The 20516-nt window shown below is 39.0% G+C and overlaps 1 long non-coding RNA gene across 3 annotated transcripts in view; it reads right to left on the reverse strand.

Annotated features, from left to right (window-relative positions):
- Positions 1 to 11891: 11891 nt before the first annotated feature.
- Positions 11892 to 20516, reverse strand: part of LOC131227088 (uncharacterized) — a 29680-nt gene continuing 21055 nt past the window's right edge. For all 3 annotated transcript variants that reach the window (XR_009162065.1, XR_009162064.1, XR_009162066.1), the window contains one exon: positions 11892 to 12062. This is a non-coding gene — a long non-coding RNA (uncharacterized LOC131227088). The remainder of the gene's footprint in view (positions 12063 to 20516) is intronic.

The raw sequence follows: 20516 nt of genomic DNA on the forward strand, positions 1-20516 counted from the left end.
AGGAATCCATAGAAAGTCTGTGGATTCAGAGTAATTATCCCCTGAGGAAGATGGTGGTCGACCTCATCAAGTCCATCCCTGTGTCAGTTTGAAACAACATGGAGTGTCAAGAAAGAGTTGGGGAAGCTTGAAAGCACATTGTCGATGATCCATGCAGTTCTTTGAGATGCGGAGGAGCAGCAAATGAAGAGCAAGGTGCTGAAGGATTGGCTAAGTTTAAGGACGCGACCTATCATGTAGATGACTAGATAGATGAGTTTGCAATGGAAGCCTTTCAGCAGAAAGTGAGGACTCAGTCTGCTATGATGAAATGGTTACGCAAAGTCTCTTCCTTTTCAAGGTCACTTATATTTTACAAAAGAATTGGGAGTAGGATAAAGGAGATTAGGGAGAGATTAGATGTTATTGTAGCAGAGAGGTCAAAGTTCCAATTGAGAGAGGGATTTGTGGATCTGCTGGTCAATACTGACGCAGGGAAGTTCCTTGAATCCACAAGGGATGAAAATAGAAATAATTTAAAATAATTTAAAATAAATTAATTGATGATAAAAAATGAAATTACAATCCTTTAAATAGTGAACTCAAACTTAGGACGAAGTTTCATACTCAAACTCCCTAAAAACGTGACTTACTATAATTAGTAAACTTACTATTTATAGATGGTCATGATTCCTAATAGACTTGATGGTTTTTGGACAAAAATAGTAAGTGTCCAATTTGGCCTAATCATGTTATTCTCCTAAAATTTCTAAGCCCTTTTCATGTTTGGCACAACTCTTAAAACTCAAAGGATCAAAGTTATGATCGAATTAAAACTTACTATTTATAGTAAAAACAAAAATAAGATGGACTTTCGACCGTCAATCTAATGGAATCTCACAAATCCAGCATGGGCAACCCAGCATAGCGAGGTTGATTGGCTAAAGTAGCTTCTCTTACCCCAAAATCATAAATGAAACGTCAAAAAACTCATTTCGATTTGCGAGATACGACTGTTTTAAGGTTCTGACGGTCCTGATTACTTTTGCCTTCGATCGGGCCTTCTCTGGTCCATCTTTGCCATGAAAGTGTCCACGACCCGCTCTACATCACTCCCCTCTACTTCAAAAGAACTCGACCTCGAGTTCTCATCCTACTTCAGTTCATGATACTCAGTCAGGTCTGCAATGTTGAAAGTACACGAGATCTCCATGTCATCCGAGATCAACAATGTAAGCATTGTCGTTGATCTTTTGGAGGATCGGTACCGGTCTAATATTCTTTTTTTTTTCAACTTATTGCAAGTCCCAGTCAGAAATCTCTCCTTATGTATATGGACCATAACATGCTTGCCCACCTTTTATCATTGATGCTTGTCTGCTTGCTCATTGTAATTGTCGTTCAAGGCATGCAACTTGTCTTGCGCATCCACATGAATGCCCACGATTTGGTCTTTCATATGTTCTATTGCAATGCTCATGTGCCTGGGAGCTTGGGCAAATGGACCAAGTCAAGTGTATGGCGGGGCACTCGAGCATAAACAATCTGGAATGATGACTTGTCGAGCGGTTCACCATGTTCTTGAATGCAAACTCCGCTTGAGACAATGTCAAATCTCATTGCTTTGGTTAGTTACTTGAAATATATCGAATGAGGTTTCCCAATATACGATTCATAACTTCAATTTGCCCATCAGTCTGTGGGTGGCAGGTACTACTGAACTGAAGTTACGTACTGAACTGATTCCACAAAGTCCATTAAAAGTGACTAATGAACTTCATGTCACGATCATAAGTAATGGTCTTGGGAACCCGACCCGTATAATTGCACCTCTCTGAAGAATACATTCACTATGTGTATTGCATCAATGGTCTTCTTACATGAGATAAAGTGCACCACCTTTGAAAAATAATCTAGCAAGACAAATACTGAATTCATACCACACTGTGTTCTTGGGAGACCAAGTACGAAGTCTAAAGATAAGTCCTCCCAAGGGCCATCAGGCACAAGCAACGAGGTGTAGAAACCCGTATTCTGAGACTTCCCCTGGAGATCTAACAAACATGACAGTGCTACACTACTTTACCCACGTCACGTACCAATTGCGGCTAGTAATACCACTCATCAACAAGAGCCCGCGTCTTGTCTCGCCCAAGGTATTCACCAAGTCCACCTGTATGTAGATCTTGAAAAATATGTTCCCTCAGAGAACTTTGGGGGATGCATAGTTGATTCCCTTTGAAAAGAAAACCGTCTTATATATGTAGGTCACTGTGATGACCCTCTTGACACTTTATCCATGCATCTTTGAAGTCCTCATTCTCAGCATACAGCTCCTTGAGATAGTCGAAACTAACCACCTCATTGGTCCCTGTAACAAGTAGAGATGTACGACGGCTAAGTGCATCAACCACCTTATTCTGCTGCATTGACTTATGCTTCATAACGAACGTGAATTCCTACAAAAATGCAACCCATCTAGCATGCACACGATTCACGTTAGCCTGACTATTAATAAACTTTAATGCTTGATGGTCGATGCAGAAAACAAACTCTCTCTGAATCAGATAATGCTGTCAATGTCGCAGCAATTGAGCAGCTGCGTACAGCACAAGCTCATATGTTGACCACTTCTTTCAGGCTTCATTGAGCTTCTTGTTGTAAAAGGCTACGAGCCTGCCTTCCTTTGAATATACTCCTCAATTTCGACACATGAGGCGTCACACTCAACCTGAAACAGCTTGTTAAAACTAGGAAGAACCAAGACTGGCATTATGGACAATCGATGCTTGATTTCAACAAAGCTCTTGTCAACCTCATCGGTCCACTAAAACATGCATTTTTTTCATGCAATCTATAATGTGTGCGACTAAAGTGTTGAAATTCCACCCGAATTAACGATAGAAAGTCGTCAACCCGTAGAAACTCCTCACTTCATGAATGTTCATTAGGATCGGTTATTCCCCGATGGTTCGCACCTTTTCATCGTCCACACGGATGCCCATGTACGTCACAAAAAATCTTAAGAACAACAAGTTGTCCTTTAAAAAACTACACTTCTCCAAGTTGAGGTACAACTTGTTAACTACTAGGACTTGTAGCACTTGCTTGAGATGTACTATATACTCCGTCTCACCCTAGATATATATCAGGATGTTATCAAAATATACTATCACAAATCGGCCAATGAACGGCTTCAACACTTGATTCATCAGATGTATAAAAGTGCTCGGTGCGTTCGATAGACTGAAGGACATGACCATCCAATTATACAACTCTTTCTTGGTCTTGAATGTCATTTTTCATTTATCACCAGGCCGGATATGAATCTGATAGTACCTACTCAGATCTAGTTTAGAGAATACCTTGGCACCTTCTAGCATATCGAGCATGTCCTCCAACCGTGGTATTGAGAACCGATATTTAATAGTAATCTTGTTAATTGCCTGATTGTCAACACACATGCATCAGCTCCCATCTTTCTTAGGGATTAACAACACTAGCACGACACATAAGCTCATGCTCTTTCTCATAAGACCCTTACAGATCAATTCATTCACCTTCGCTTAAAGTATCTCACACTCTTTCAGACTCATCTGATAGTAAGGGCAGTTAGGCAAGCCAGCCCCGGGACGAGATTTATGTGATGTTGGATGTCCCATATGGGGGCCAATCCATCAGGTAACCTTTCAGGCTAAATTTATTTGAACTTATTCAACAACGGCCTTAAACTTAGAGGAATGTTTAAGGGCTCCGATTCATCACCCTTTACCACAATAGCGTACACCTCACCAATTTCCTTGGATTCCTCCATAAAATCTTGAATAGTCAGGAGAGAGCTCCCCTCCACTTTAGAAGTTTCGAGGTGGTTCTCTGGTGTCATAAGGGAAATTATCGTCTTTCGACGATCCTTGACGAAGACGTAAACATTGTCTTGTTTATGAATCGTCGACAACGTGCTCTCGAGCTTCCTCAACTCTTTTTTGACACCCCTATGTTGTTTCAAACTATTGCAGAAGTATTGAATTTAAAGTTCCCCAACACTATCTGAATAAAAGAAAAGAGAAATGTTTGTGCCATCTTTTCTTGGTACTATGGAAGTGTCAAGGAACTAAAAATGGTGATAATGTGGAGTATAAAATAATGAAATTATAGCCTATATGTTATTTTCCATCAAGTGCGAGAAAAATGAGTCAAAAGAGAAAGATAATGAAGGCATATGGAAAGCACTAATATGGCAATATTGGTGCTTTCATAACATCATTGTGGTGGGCCAATTTCATTGATAATGCATGATACTTTTTAATTGATCATGTTTTGATAGGAAATGCTCTCCCTCAAGGACACATTAAGTTGTGTTCATTCCAGTCTCCACCATAAACATGTATGGTGATTGTGATTGCAATTGGTCACTTGATAGGGCCATCTTATTAGGATTTTGGGCGATGGGTTTGTTGATGGGACACAATTCAAGATACCCCCATGACATATATGTTTCATCTCATGCCCTACTAGGGATGGCCACAACCCGAAAGCCTCAATGATAAAACAATCCTAACCACCTGATCTACAACCTCTCTTTAACAAAAACAGGTAATTATATTCCTCTTTCTAATGCAGAACCGCGGACAAGCGATCAAATTATTAGGACTGTCCGATTTTACTAGGTATGCAAACAATGGTATGTAAAAGCTTGCAATAATTTAAAAAGTGATGTAAACAACAATCAACTATGAAGGGCACACCATAGTTAGGAGATGAAAATATATTTCTAGCTAGATGGCCATACGCCTCTGTCTCCTAATTTTCAGTAACATTGTGATGATTGTTACACATTTATTCCTGATCAGTGCAATCCACCAAATCGATGGAATGGATCATGACATGCATGTAACATTTCTGTGATAAATGCATCATGTAAATCCTTGCAACTGATGGACCTCAAAGTCTCTTCATGCGCCGTGCAGCTGAAGACCTTGCAAGTGATGGACCTCCATGTTTCAAAAAAATATCCTTCTCAAAAGATGCAATTGGTCACCCTTGACCTAGATTTTTAGGAATTTTTGCTTTTAGCCACCCGTCTATTGAGCCAGGGATAGAAAACAAACGACTTTTCAACTATTTTTGAAAAATTACTAGTTTTTGACATATGACTTTTTCTAACTTAATGTTGAGAAAATGGCCATTAAAGCCCAAAAAAGTCCTCATCGCCCATTCTTCTCCTAAGTTTTCAATGTTTCTATTGGCACTTGGTTTGTTTTCTATCATGTGTAATGTGGGCAGGCATGCTAGAATTGATAAAGCAGCTCGATCCAAACAGATCAACTTCAACCCCAAGTGCGGAAGTAAGCAGATATTGGACATATATGACTAGATTCTGAGAAGATCGATCACTTACTCAGCGACTTGTAAAATTTTATAACTATCACATAATAATTATATAATTGGAGGGTGGGGTTCTAACTCCAAATATAGGTTACTTTATGCCTTCCACAAGAAAGAACTTTTAGAATACCAATGCAATCAAACAAAAGAAAAAACTCATAATCAATCACTAGAAGCAACTACAAGAATGTATCTAGCTCTTGAAATAATTGAGCATATATTTGTATTACAACTAAAGAGTAGCTAAAATTACCGTTACTTGATTATCAGTACTCTTACAATAAGCTGAGATAATGTTAATTAACAAACTTGGCGGGTTGTTTTATATTATTGGGATTGTGTTTTGATATTTATCTTTGTCGCATTCCTCTGGTATTTATAGAGTTCTGTTGCATCTCGTTCTTCCATATCCTTCTTTCATTACTACAACGGTTACAGTAGTCGAAGACCCTTTCTAGATCATTATCTTGTTACATTTCCATTTTGTGATTGTTCCTCTTCTATCGGTTAGGTTATGTGTCTCTCGGTCACCTTTCATTTCAAGAAGCTCGAACGCACTTCGACCTCTCAACCACAATCTACTTCTAGGTGCTCGACTGTGCTTCGGTCGTTTTTTGCTTCCGCATGCTTCTCTTCCACTCGGTCTGCTTTTTGACACCTCTCGACTGCCTCCTAAATGCCTCTTGGCCACTCGATTTACTTTTGAATATCTCTTAGTTGCTTCATGTCTTATTATCCTATCAGTTGTTATTCCGTAAAAAGCACTTCAAGTATCATTAAAGATCTTTAGTATGCTATATATTTTCCTGTTATAACACGTGTCATTTTCAATTGGGTTTCTTAAGAATGGTCAGAACCCCCCATGTCGAAGGCCTATGGTAAAAGGTGAATACGATGTTGATTCGTTGTTTGGCACAGTAAATGTGACTACTTGGCCGTGTAAAAATATCAATTTCGACCATCTTTGTCGAACTTGGCCATCTTGATCAGAAAACATCAAAGTCGGGCGACTTGGCCGAACTCGACTATCTTAGTAGAAAAATAATAAAATTGGCTATCGTGGTTGAATTTGGCAGTTTTGGTCAAAAAACATTAAAGTCGACCATTTTGCTAAAAAAACGTCGAATTCGGCCTTCTTGGTCCAAAAACATTAAATTCGATCATCTTGATCGAACTCAGCCATCTTGGTTGAAAAACATCAAAATCGGCCAATTTAGTCGAACTCGCCCATCTTAGTTGAAAAACACTAAAATCGGTCATTTTGGTTGAATTCAGCCATTTTGGTCAGAAAACATCATATTCAATCATTTTGGTTGAACTTAGCCATCTTAATTGAAAATTGTCAAATTCGGCCATCCTAAACTCGACCATCTTGATTATAAAAAAAAATTGTCAAATTCGATCATTCTGGTCGAATTAGGTTGTCTTGATCGAAAAAATGCCAAATTCGGTCGTTCTAGTCAAACTTGGTCGTCTTAATTGAGAAATAGCAAATTCAGTTGTCTTGGTCGAACTTGGTCATCTTCATTGATAAAATGACAAATCCGACCGTCTTGGTCGAACTCAGCTATCTTGATCGAGAGACAATAAATTTAGCTGTCTTAGTCAAACTCGACCGTCCTAATCGAAAAAATGGTAAAGTCAGCTGTGACAATGGAAACTATCGGTCAATCCATTCCGAATGTCTTATGGTTGACCGAGGTAGTAATACGACTGAGAACTTGACCTGTTACTTCCTAGACCATTTGAATAATTTGGTCATGATTCAAGTGGCAAGATTCGGTTATTGAAGGTGGTTTAGAGCCTACCTACTTTTTTCTTCCATGATACAGTGGATTCCCAAGGAAGGGCTGCCCTCAGGTATACCCTAGTTTCCTTCTTCGGAACAACATTCCCAACCTCCTGTTTCAGTCGCGTAAATTCAGCAAGTGGTGGAAGATTATGCATTTCCTACACTAGAAGAGGCATATTCTGTTATGGAAGAGGTATATTCTATTGCGGAAGAGGTGCCCGTAGTTTCGAATGTGGTGTTGGCGTCAGAGATTGTACCGATGGTGTTGGTGTCAGATTTCTGACAAAAACTAGTATTGACTTGTTGCTAGGGCACCATAGGTGTTCTTTTGACAAAGAGAGTCATTATCTGATTCATGTTTTCAGCATTACTAGTCATCCATCTGCCTAAAATTACAACCTAAACAAGTAGCTTTTCGACGATATGTTGAACTCCTCGTTGCCTATCGAGCATTAAAGTCGACATAATCTCAATGAGATCTATTTGGCATCTTGCTTTCACCTAACTTTCATAATGGCTCATGTTGTACTACTTTGAATATTTATACTGGCACATGTTATAGTCTCCTTGGGCGTGCCAAAAATGTTGGACACTTGCCAAAATTGTTGCACCGTCGATGCACAACAAATCTCGTGGCAACCAAGTAGTTTATAGTCCATCGGGCATGCAAAAAATGTTAACACATGTAGTGTGCGCTGGCACGGCGAAATCGATAAAGCGTTAAAATAAGCTAATATGTCTAATATGAACGCATATGACCAGATTCTAAGAAGATTGGTCGCTTACTCGGCCACTTGCAAAATTTAATAACAATCAGGTGATAATCGGAGGGTGGGATTCGTCCTTTGACGATGGGTTACTTTATTCCTTCCATAAGAAATGACTTTCAAAATACCAGTGTAATTAAACAAAAGGAAAAACTCACAATTGATCACTATAAGCAATTGGAAGAATGCATCTCTTGAAAAAACTATGTGATGTTGGGTAGAGAGTAAATCCAACATATGAGTGTAGATTTCGATTTCAAGTAAACATTATGGCTAAAATTACTGTTACTTGATTATCATTACTCGAAGGATAAGTTGAGCTAAAGTAAATTGATAGACTCGATTGGTTACTTTTTATTGTTGGGATTGTGTTTTAAGATTTTTCTTGTTGCATTCCTTTGCTATTTATATAGTTTTGTTGCAGCTTGTTCTTCTAAATCCTTCTTTCATCAGTCGAAAAGCTTTTTTATATCTTTTTCTTGTCTATATCATTCACTTGTTACGTCTTTTGTAACTGTTCCTTTTTTGTTGGTCAAGTTCTATGTCTCTTTATTGCCTTCCATTTTTGGATGCTCGGCCATGCTTCGGTCTCTCGACTGCAATCTACTTCTATACGTTCGACTCTACTTCAGTTGTGTTCCTCTTTTATACACTTCTCAACCACTCAGTTTACTTTTGGACACTTCTCAGTTGCTCACTCTACATTTGGACACCTCTGGGCAACCTCCTAGATGTTTCTCGGCTCTTGATTTACTTTTGAATACCTTTCAGCTACTCATTATCTTATTATCCTTCCACTATGATTTCGAAAAAAGCACTCCTACTTATCATTGAAGATCTTTAGAATGTTGTATCTTTCATTTGATATAACACTTGTTATTTATAATTAGGTTTCCGGATAATGGTAAAAAACAGGGTACAATAGTTTCAACCCCTCATGTGTGTGACCATATTTACCCCACTTCACGCACGGAACATCACCGGTGTGCCCATTGCATCGTGACATCCACTTTATCCATCCTTAGTCATGATCAGGCCCCCATATGCAGCCTGTGGGCCCCATATCAGACAGCAAGGAAGCGTATTGCGTACTGAGTAGAGTAAACTCTGTGGGGTCCACCGTGATTTATGTATTTTATCAACCCCGTCCATAAATTTTAAAAGATAAATTTAGGGCTTGAACCCAAAAATGAAGCATATCCAAAAGCTCAAATGTACCACAACACAAGAAACAGTGTGAATTAATGTCGACCGTTGAAAAATTCTTGGGGCCCACAGAAGTTTTGGATTAAGCTCATATTTGTGTTTTCTGTTCATCCATGTTTTTGTGATCTCATGAACAGGTTGGATGACAAGTAAACATCACTGTGGGGCCTAGCAAGGTTTCAAAGGTGGAAATCATTATTCCCACTGTGGGGCCTAGCAAGGTTTCAACCCCTAAAATAAGCTGGAAAAAACAGATGGACGGCATGGATAAACCAAATACATTCACGGTGGGACCAACATAGTTTACTCAGCACGATAAGAGTGTACCGTCACTCAGTGTGCAATCCGATTTCACATAGCAATGGATGAGCATACCATCCATTCCACCCTATACACGGCGCAGACATACTGCTAGTATCCAGACCATTTGATCATATGGGCCAGCTAAAAGATTTGAGGCAAAGGATGAATTCACGTCTGTTGGAGTGTTGAACTGAAAAATGTCCAACAATTCTTGTTTAGAAAGCAATGTTCATGGCCAGAAGCTGAGATTGTTTGTTGAAACAATCTAATTTTAGTACTGTAGCCTAAGTGTTTTAAAATTTAGGGGGTTTAAATTTTAAATAGTGATAATTTAGGTAGTTGCAGCCAGAAGATAGGATCATGCAGTCCACCAGTTTCACCAGATAATTTGAAGGCATGAACCAAAAATGAGAGAGATAAGTGGGCTGGACCACAAGAAACAGTGGGTGCTCTATACCTACTGTTGAATTAATGTCTGCCCACCGTTGAAACAGTAAATGGGAGAGAGAAGTGGGATGGACGGGAAGAAACACTATGCCTATTTAAATTAATGGCTCGTCCACCATTGAAACAATCGGGGCCCACTGTGATGGTGGAGAGAAACCCACCTTGTCCACCAGTTTTATCAGATCAATTTAGTAAGTGAGCCTAAAGGTGAAGTAAATACAAAAGTCCGGTAGCCCAGGCGTATGAAACAGTAATTATTTAACGCCTACCATTGGATCAGCCCTGCCCACCCTAATTGAAACCGCTTGTGAGACTCACCTTGATATTTTTAAAAGAATCCACCCCCCTTAATTAGTTTCTTCACATGATATTAGGGGCCGGAAAATAAGCAAACCCAAAACTCAAATGGCCACATAGCTTGAATGGTGGGTATTGTATGCCCACGGTTGAAACTTGCTCACTAGTTTCTGCTGAAAAAGTCACATGGTCCACTATGATATCATTTTTGTCAGTTTATTTTAGGGGTGGGCCTAAACATTAGGCAAATCTAACACTCAAGTGTGCCACACACCTTACAACAGTGGTATTAAATGCAGACAGTTGAAATATGGCTAGCAGACTATTCAAACTTGTGTGGCCCGCTATATATATATATATATATATATATCTTTTTTTCATAAATCCACTCAATTCACTATTTTTTCTATCTTATTTTATTTTGTTGGCCCAAATATGATGAAAATTCAAAACTCAGTCAGCAGGCCATCAATTGCTGTCAAGATAATCTGTACTTCAATTTGCATCACCATCTCCCTCTTCTGAAGAATGAATTAGATTTCATAAGTTCGTGACATGCTGACACATGGGCTGGTGAGTACATGAGCTGTCTTGTGCGTGCATGTGGCATAACAAAGCTCTTTTAAAAGAACCAGTCAGGGTGTAGAGGTACCGACCAAGATAAATACTCGTGTAATATTAGCTAAGGGCTCTTTTGGATGTACAATTGAAATAATTTGAGATTGAATAAAGAGTAAGTGAATGATCACGGTCATTCCAATCTGTTGCACTCCATTAGAAGGATTAGAGGAATATGTACCAAATGCCCCTAGTACCCTCTATCAGGCACAAGGAAACTAGATAGGAATTGGACCATCGCAGTGCATGTATGGCATCTAAACTGTCCAGAGAGGACGCTCCACCATAAAAATTGGACACCTAAAAGATCAAACTAATCTAATCATTAAGTGGGCCATGACATAAGCCTCCAAATTCACATGCTGGCCCAGTTAATGGTTGGATTAGCATGATTTTTGGGGCATCTCATTTTCTTGGAGTGAGATGGCTTTGGATCCTTTGGGTATAAACATAGTGGAAACTTATCATTTTGAAGAATCCAATTCCATGGAAACCCCTGATAAGGTTAGATTTCTAACAATGATATAAACATGGATGGTTAAGATCTTACCTTGGTGCTGTTACAATCGCATGGATAGATTTCTATGATAAAGAGTCCAATGCTCATCTTCTAAACTAAGAGGTCTCTCCCGATTCTATTGCAGGTGAATTGAGCCATGGGAGCACCTTTGGTAGGGGTGGAGAATGATGTAAGCCATCCACAGGTGGACCACACCACAGTTATAATGAAGAACGAAGAACAGGAAAGAAGACAATAGAGAAGGAATTCTCTCTCTTTTGTACTCCTCTCCACAGGTGGAAATGCCCACGAAGTGAAAAATGGTGATAATGTGAAATGGAAAATGACAAAACTGTGGCTTATATTCTATTTTCCTTGAAGTGGGAGAAAAGGAGTCAAAAGATAATGATGAATAAAGCACATGAAAAGCAACAAGATAATGTTGTCGCTTTTGTAAAACCTTTCTAGCTGGATGGCACATACTTCCTCCTGAAAGTTCCTACACCGTGTAACCACTGCTGCACATTTTTTGTTGAACAGTGTGGTCCACCAGATAGACGGTCTGGATCACCACATACATGACGAGTACCAGATCAGTGACCTTTAAGTTACAATATTTAGGATAGATGCATGACATAAATCTTAAGGTTTTAAACACAAGTGTATAAACGGAATAACTGGGTCTATCTTGGTTGGAAATCATCCAGGGCATAAGTAGGATCATACCCTGATGCCAATTCAGGTGGACCCCATATCTTCATGTCAGATTCTGCACAAGAAATCAGCGTTTAAACCCCTTAATCACAATAATACAAAGTTTCAGAAAAAAAAAAAAAAATTTTAAATAAAAAATCTGTAGTGTGATTAATCCAGGAAAATGCCTCTCCACATGTACAAATATGAAGTGGAGGGCATGGGGCCCACCAAAAATGGGATTTATGGCTTAATCCCAAATCCTAATATTGGATCATCTAAATTCACTTAACCCGTTGTCTTGGCAAGAGAAATATCCAACAAAAAAGTAAATACAATAGTAGATGGATTCTTTTTTTTACATAGTAGTGAACATAAAATCAAACGATTTGATTACTTACAATAAGCATAATAGTTACTACTAAGACTTGGGTGGCCACTTAATATGGATTCTGAAATAAATACAACCTCCCTTTGCTCCTCTACTCAGATAAACTTTGGCGTATGCAGTGAAAGGATAGAGCTACAAATGGTCCCTTATGCTTGAGAAGGTCCGTGTGGCTTTTGAGTGGATCAACTGATCCATCAATCTCATTAACCCTATCACTGATGAGCAACTGTATAAATATCAGATTAATTGGATGATCTTATCTATCCAAGTAACAGCCTTCAAACGAATGGATAATGATAAAAATCGGCCTAAAGTTCACATTCAACAGAGATTATCAGATAGCTAGGACTCTCCCATCAGTGTGTTTTTTGGTGTAATTGGATGAGTGGTCTTGATCATCTAATCATGCAACCAAGTTGGCTCCATCCATGAATGAACTGAGCAACAAGTGCTAGGCCGTCAATTGTGACAAAGATAGTATCTACTTTAATTTGCATCTCCATATCCCTCCATGCTGGTTCAAGCTCTTGGAGAAATAGAGAATTCAGGTTCCCTGACATCATTTAAACAAAAGCACAGAGATGCTTCTGCCATCTTTCCTCAGTGTTGTGGAAATGCCAAACAAAAGAAAATGATGATAATGCCGAGTAGAAAATAATGAAACCGTAGGCCTATATGCTATTTTCCATCAAGTGGGAGAAAAAAAAGTCAAAAGAGAATGACATAGAAAGAAAAGGGAAAGCATAAAGAAAGCATGTGGTAGGCGTCCCTGTTAATGCAGATACTTTTAACTGCTCATGTTTCAATAGGAAAGGAAGCTCTCCCTCAAGGACATCTCAAATTGTGTTCACTCAAATCTCCAACATAGACATGTATTGTTCCACTTTTAGAAGACCTTATGTTGTATCACCTGATCTTGATTTTTCATATATAATGTAATTAATCTCTCCTTTGTAAAGGATTTCTCCATAATGGCCAGGGACCGTTGCTCTGGGAGTGGTCGAATGAGGTGTGATTGCAACTAGTCACTTGATGGGGCCATCCGGTTAGGATTTTATGCCATGGGTTCAGCTATAGGACACAATTCAAGGTACCACCAGTGACATGTATGCTTCATCTCATATGCCCTGCCATTGATGGGACATAGCCCAAAAGCCTCAATGATCAAACAATCCTAACAATCTGATCTGTACCCTCCCTTTAACATAAATGAGTAATCATATTCCTTTTCGATCTCCTTGGAACACCTTACAATAAACTACATATCTTCAAAGGGAAAAAGAAAGATTACATACAAGTAAGATCACATACAAGATTAGCCTCCTTTATTATTGCCTACATATGTTCCAATGTAGGCACCTGTAATAGATTCTCACCTTGTAATAATTTACTATTTTCCATCAAGAGGGAGAAAAAGGAATCACCAGTGGAAGATAGAAAGCAAAAGGAAAGCATAAAGAAATTATGGGGTAGGCCACCTTCCTTGATAATGCTAGATACTTTTAGGAAAGGAAGCTCTCCTTTAAGAACGCCTCAAATTGTGTTCACATCAATCTCCACCATAGACATGTACGGTGACCGTGATTGCAACTAGTCACTTGATGGGGGTCATCTGGTTAAGTTTTCCCTAGGTTTGGTGATGGGACACAGTTCAAGGTATCACCATTGGCATGTTTGCTTCATCTCATGTGCGCTGCCAGGGATGGGCCACAAACCAAAAGCCTCAATGATCAAACAATCCTAACAATCCTACCCTTGTTCTTAAGTTTCTATTGCTTGACATGGCTCATGTGGCTCGTGAGTGGATCATTTGATCCATCAATCTCATCAACCCTATGGTTGATGGGCAACTTAATAAATATCATATCAAATGGATGACCTTCAAATGAAACGGTATTGATAAAAATCAGCCTGAAGTTCATTCAACAGAAAATATTGGGTAGCGAGGATTATCCAATCAGCATGTTTTTTGGGGCAAGCAAATGGGTGCCCTTGATCATCTAATCATGCAACTAAGTGAGCTCCATTCATCGAATGGACCAAGCAACAAGCAGCAGGTAATCAATTGCAGCAAAAATAGTCTCTACTTTAATTTGCATTTCTATTTCCATCCATGCTGATTCAAACACTTGCAGAAGTAGAGAATTCAAGGTCCCCAACATTGCTTGAACAAAAGCGTAGAGAAATGGTTCTGCCCTCTTTTCTTGGTATTGTGGAAATGCCCAACAACTGAAAATGGTGATAATATGGGATGAAAAATAATGAAATTGTGGCCCATGTGCAATTTTCCCTCAAGTGAGAGAAAAAGGAGTTGCCGGAGAAAAATAAAGAAAGCCAAAGGAAAGCATAAAGAAAGGAAGAAAGCATAAAGAAATAATGGGGCAGGCCACCTTCCTTCACAATGCCGGATATTTAATTACTAGGAAAGCAAGCTCTCCGTCAAGGACACCTCCAATTGCATTAACTCCAATCTTCACCATAGACATACGTGGTGATCATGATTGCAATTGATTAGTTGATGGGGCCATCTGGTTCAGTTTTTGTGCCATGTGTTTAATGGTGGGACACAATTTCAGGTACCACCAATGACATGCATGCTTAATCTCATGTGCCCTGCCATAGATGGGCCACACCCAAAAGCCTAAATGATCAAACAATCCTAACAATCCGATCTGCAGCCTCTTTTCAATGTAAACTGATAATCATTTTGCTTTTTCATCTCCATGCTAACACCCCACAACAAACTAGAGATGTTCAAAGGGAAAGAGAAGGATCACATACAAGATATCCTCCTCTATTATTGCCTATGCATGTTCCAATGTAGGCACCAGTGATAGATTCTTCAACATGGAATAATTTAAACTGATCTAGCCAGCCACCAATTTAAAGTGATCTAGACAACTATCCACCACGCGGGGTCCATGCAATTGGGAGATGAAAGTATCTTTCTAGCTAAATGGCACCACACCTCGACTCCTGGAATTTCCGACACCGAGTCACAACTGCTTCATATATTTTGCTGATTGGTGTGGTCCACAATATGAATGCACTGGATCACCAAATGCATGTTGAGTACCAGAATAGGAACCTTGCAAGTTGCAACATTTCGGATAGATGCATCACATAAATCCTAAGGTTTTAAACAGTGTATAAATGGAACAAATGATTTGTTTGGGTAAGTGATCGTCTGGGGCACAATCAGGATCTTGCCCTGATGGCAATTCTGGTGGGTCCCCTATCTCCATGTCAGATTCCACACAAGAGAGCAGTGTTTGAACCCCTAAATCAAAATTATACGAAGTTCTAGAAAAGAAAAACAAATGATCTATGGTTGTGATTAAGCCAGGAAAATGCTGCTTCACATGTACAAATCTGACATGAAGGGCATCGGGGCAGCCAAAATTGGGCTTAAGGCTTAATCCTTAATCCTGATTTCGTGGGATCCTGTAAAATCTTGAAACCGGTTATTTTGCGATGGCCCGCCAAACTTAGTATTCCTGCCCCAGCTGTTTGGCATTGGCAAATTCTGTGTAAACAGAAAGATACCAAACAAAACAGTAAATACAGATAGATTCCTTGAACATATAAGTATGGCACGAAAAAAAAAAAAAAAAACCATTTGATTACTTGTAAGAAGCATGACAATTAATACAAGAGATTTGGGTAGCTTTTTAAATATGGGTGCCGAAGTAAATACAACCGCATGGCTCGTGAGTGGACCATCTGATCCATCAATCTCGTGAACTCTATGGTTGATGGGTGACCGTATAACAATGACATCAATTCGATGATCCTATCCATCCAGGTAACAGCCTTCAAATGAACTGGTAATGATATAATCGGCCTAAAGTCCACATTCAACAGAAAATATTGGATAGCTAGGATTCTCAGATCGGCGCATTTTCTGAGGTGAGTGGATGGGTGGTCTTGATCATCCAATCATGCAACCAAGTGGGCTCCATCCATGAATGGACTGAGCAACATGTGGCAGGCCATCAATTGCAATGAAGTTAGTGACTACTTAAATTTGCATTTTCATTTCCAACCATGATTATTTGAACTCTTGAATAAGTAGAGAATTCAAGTTCCCAACATTGTGGAAATGCTTCTGCCATCTTTTTGTGATATTGTGGAAATGACTAAGAACTGAATATGGTGATAATGTGGAATGGAAAATAATGGAACTGTGGCCTATATGCTATTTTCCATCAAGTGGGAGAAAAAGGAATCAAGTTCCCAACATTGTGGAAATGCTTCTGCCATCTTTTCGTGATATTGTGGAAATGACCAAGAACTGAATATGGTGATAATGTGGAATGGAAAATAATGAAACTGTGGCCGATATGCTATTTTCCATCAAGTGGGAGAAAAAGGAATCACCAGTGGTGGACAAAGAAAGTGAAAGGAAAGCATAAAGAAATCATGGGGTAGGCCACATTCCTTAATAATGCAGGATAATTATAGGAAAGGAACCTCTCCCTCGAGGACACTTCAAATTGTGTTCACTCTAATCTCCAACATAGACATGTATTAAGGAACCATCATATAACAATTTAATAAATCATCAGGTAGGCCACTTTTTTTCCATCATCATCATCAGGTAGGCCACACTGTCAGAACAAATGTATAGACAACAGTTCGACTCAACATATAGGAGTGGCCCATGTAGTGATCTGATCAGCCTGATTGTTTAGAAGAGGGGGGGGGCTATGGTTTTTCATAGTACTGATTTCATACACAAGTGGCCTATTGGCAATAAAGATGTTGTCGACTTGTAGTTAGGGGTGTACACGAACCGAGCTAGCTCGGTTAGCTCGCTCGACTTGACTTGAAAAAGCTCGATTCGACTCGGTTCGAAGCTGAGTTCGAGCCGAGTCGAGCTGATTTTTTGAGCTCAAAAATGAGTTCGAGCCAAGTTCGGGCAGGCCCCAGCTCGACTCGACTCGGATTGAATCCAGCTCAAATCGAACTCGGATCGAACCAGTTCGGTGACTCGGTTATTTTTCCATTGATGTTGCTCACCAACTGTTTGATAAAATGACTCAACGAAATGTCGCTGGTGGCAAGGAAGGTATGTACATGAAACAAATAACCTTTTTCTCTTTGTTTTTCTTGGTTTTCATGTTGCTTAGAAGGTATTTGATAAAATACCTGTAAAACCATTGCCTCTGTTTGTAAAACAGTGGGATTTTGAAGTTGCAGTTCAGGTGTTTGTGGAAATGCCTCAATGGCGAACTTGGCTCGATCTTGGCTCGAACTCGGCCCGAGCTGGCCCGAGCTGCTGACTGAACCGAGCCGAGCCGAGCTGGCCAGTCAGGCTCAAGGACCGAGCCGAGGCGAGTTCAAGCTGAGGTCAGCCAGTGGTAGAGCCAAGTCGAGCTGAGGCCAGCTCGACTCGATGTACACCCCTACTTGTAGTACAACAGGTAGTGGTAAGGTTGCTGGTAGGTGATCAATTCTCAGTCATCCTTCCAGCAATATTCAATAAGATGTGATGATCAAAACCAAAGTTTCTTATATGAGAAGGCGAGAAGCATTCAAACATGTGTACAAAACATATCAGCAGATAAAAAAGGGTTAAAAATAAAGAAAAAAGATTAGAGAAGGTCACATAAGTTTGGCTACCATCTTGTTCTGTGAATGGATTGATTGGATCTAACTACCCTCTGCTGTATGACAATCAGATGTACTTACAGTCAGTTTTCCATTTTTACGTATACCTCATCTCCACTAGCCTTCATCACGTGCAAAGACACTAAAGAACAACTGGACCCACTATGATGTATGGATGGCATCCAACTAGACACATGGCCCACACCATCAAAGCAATAAACAACCACCCAAAACCCTCCAAATTCATGTAGTAGCCCACCAGCTGGTTGGATGGGCCTTTTAAAAAATATATATTTTTAGTCCATTTTATGGTGGGGTGATCCAGTTGGGCAATATAGTTGGCATATAACCACCATTGTGGTACCACACTCATCAATGATTAGGTGCCTATGATATAAGGGTACGACGGTCATTTTCTGAATGATAAACATTCTAATTGAAGTTGGTTTCTTGCCTTGGGGAATCTGCAATGGATCCATGAAACAGAGGTGAAGTAAGGTGAAGTATCTACTATAATTAAAAACAAAGGATAAATATCTCAAGTTGTCATGTAACAAAGGAAAGGATGATGCAATTAACAATTTTTAAATTCTATCATGATAATAGTGATGACGATGGCGATTTGAAATTCAAGATCCATGGACAACATCATCGCATAAACAAGATATTAATGGATGCAACGAAGGAGAAAACAATCCATACAAAGAGCCATACCATGAACAAAATGAGTAGTGAAAAATGCTCTCATTTGACTAGGATTTTAAAGAAACCGTCCCTTGCTCTTCATAATTTAAATAATATTGTATCAAAAGTCCAACCATCCTTTTTGTAAGGGCCTGTAACTAACCCTTCCAAGCCTAGGTAGGCTTACTGTCTCAAATGGAACCAATTTAGAGAACTTGTGTGCTTTTACATAGAAGATCATGCTAGATATTTCCGTGTGCATTTTAATTCAAAACAATGAACTTGGACTTCATCGTTGGCGCACTTATGCTGAGTGTACGCGTAATGTTGTATAATTGATACCACACCATGCACTCAGTGACACGTGGTCATCAATTAGAACATACATGCATGCATTTTAGGTACGATTTAATACAAAATACATTTCAATGTACAAAATATTGTTATCTCTACAGCTAATGTACAAGTATTAGCCACTTTGTGCTCAGAACAACCATACAATATTAAGATTTGCACAATGAATCAATGGACACTTGGCAAAAACTCCTCAATAAGATTGTGCTAAAATAGAAAAAGAAAACTTGGCAAAAGGCAAGGTGTTGAGTTGGCGAAAAACCCTAGGCCGAAGCCATGTGATAAATATCGGCAAGATTTTGACTATTGCAAAAGAAAAACTAAGGTTGCATTTAGTTACATTTTAACAATATCTCAAGATGTTATGAACCCCAAAAAAAAAAAAAAAAAAATTTGTGAAATGAAATTTCGGGATATTTGCTGCGGTCAAATGCACCCTAAGGGCCTGTTTGGATCCTACCAAATAAGTTACTCTTTCTACTTACAACAGTAGATATGTAACTTATTTCAGATACGTAAGTTTGGTTTATTGTTTGTTATAAATTACTTTTGTACTTAAAATTACTTAATCACTTTAGTGTTTTTATTTATTTATTTATTTTTATATAGCTTTTCTACTTTTCATAAGTTGCTAAAGAGAGGCATCAAAAGAGATGAAAGAGAGGAGAGGCTGATAAGTATGTTGTTTACCAAATATACCTATCTGCTTAATAAGTAGAAACTAAGATAAGCTACTTCAGGCACAAGCAACTTAAATAACTTATGATCCAAACACCCCCTAAATGATATTAATGCGTTACAATGGGGAAATTGAACCCATGGCCTCAGCCATGGAAGTACTTAGAAAGATTCTCTATCTTATATTACTTGTGCTATTTTTAAGTATGGTAAATATTAATTCCCATGCTTAACATCTTTAATTTATTAGGTTTTGCAAGCATCCCAAACCTCTTAAACAGAATGCAGGGGACCTATTGTAAATTTGAAACATTCATTCATTCATACAACTAGGAGCAAGCCACGGTGCAACAATCACACCGACCCTTCGAATGGGGCCAATTTGTTAACAACCATCCATTGTTTACAAGCCATAAATTTCATGGTTAAAATCATCAAATCAAATTGTTGCTATCTAATAATAAGAAATACAATGTGTGATTTATCTACTGGATGTGTCAAGATGACAATTGGATGTATTTTGTTTCTCTGGTCAATTTTAATTGTCCATTTTCATACTATTGTTCGGAAGCTTAGGATCAACTAATTGACATGATTTTTGCACCATGGCTAGATCAGAGTTGTATGTACGAATGAACAACTTAGATGGACATTAGGTCACCTCTTGTGCCATTTATAAGGTTTGGAAATGAGTCTGGTGGACTCCTGATGCAGGGAAGGAAGTGATGAGGTTGATCACTATCTTCCTCAGGGGTAATTACTCCGAATCCACGGAGCTCTCTAGACTCCTCATAGAGCTTCCTCGAATTT

Source organism: Magnolia sinica, chromosome 15, assembly GCF_029962835.1.
Source record: "Magnolia sinica isolate HGM2019 chromosome 15, MsV1, whole genome shotgun sequence".
In the NCBI taxonomy this organism is placed as follows: Eukaryota; Viridiplantae; Streptophyta; class Magnoliopsida; order Magnoliales; family Magnoliaceae; genus Magnolia; species Magnolia sinica.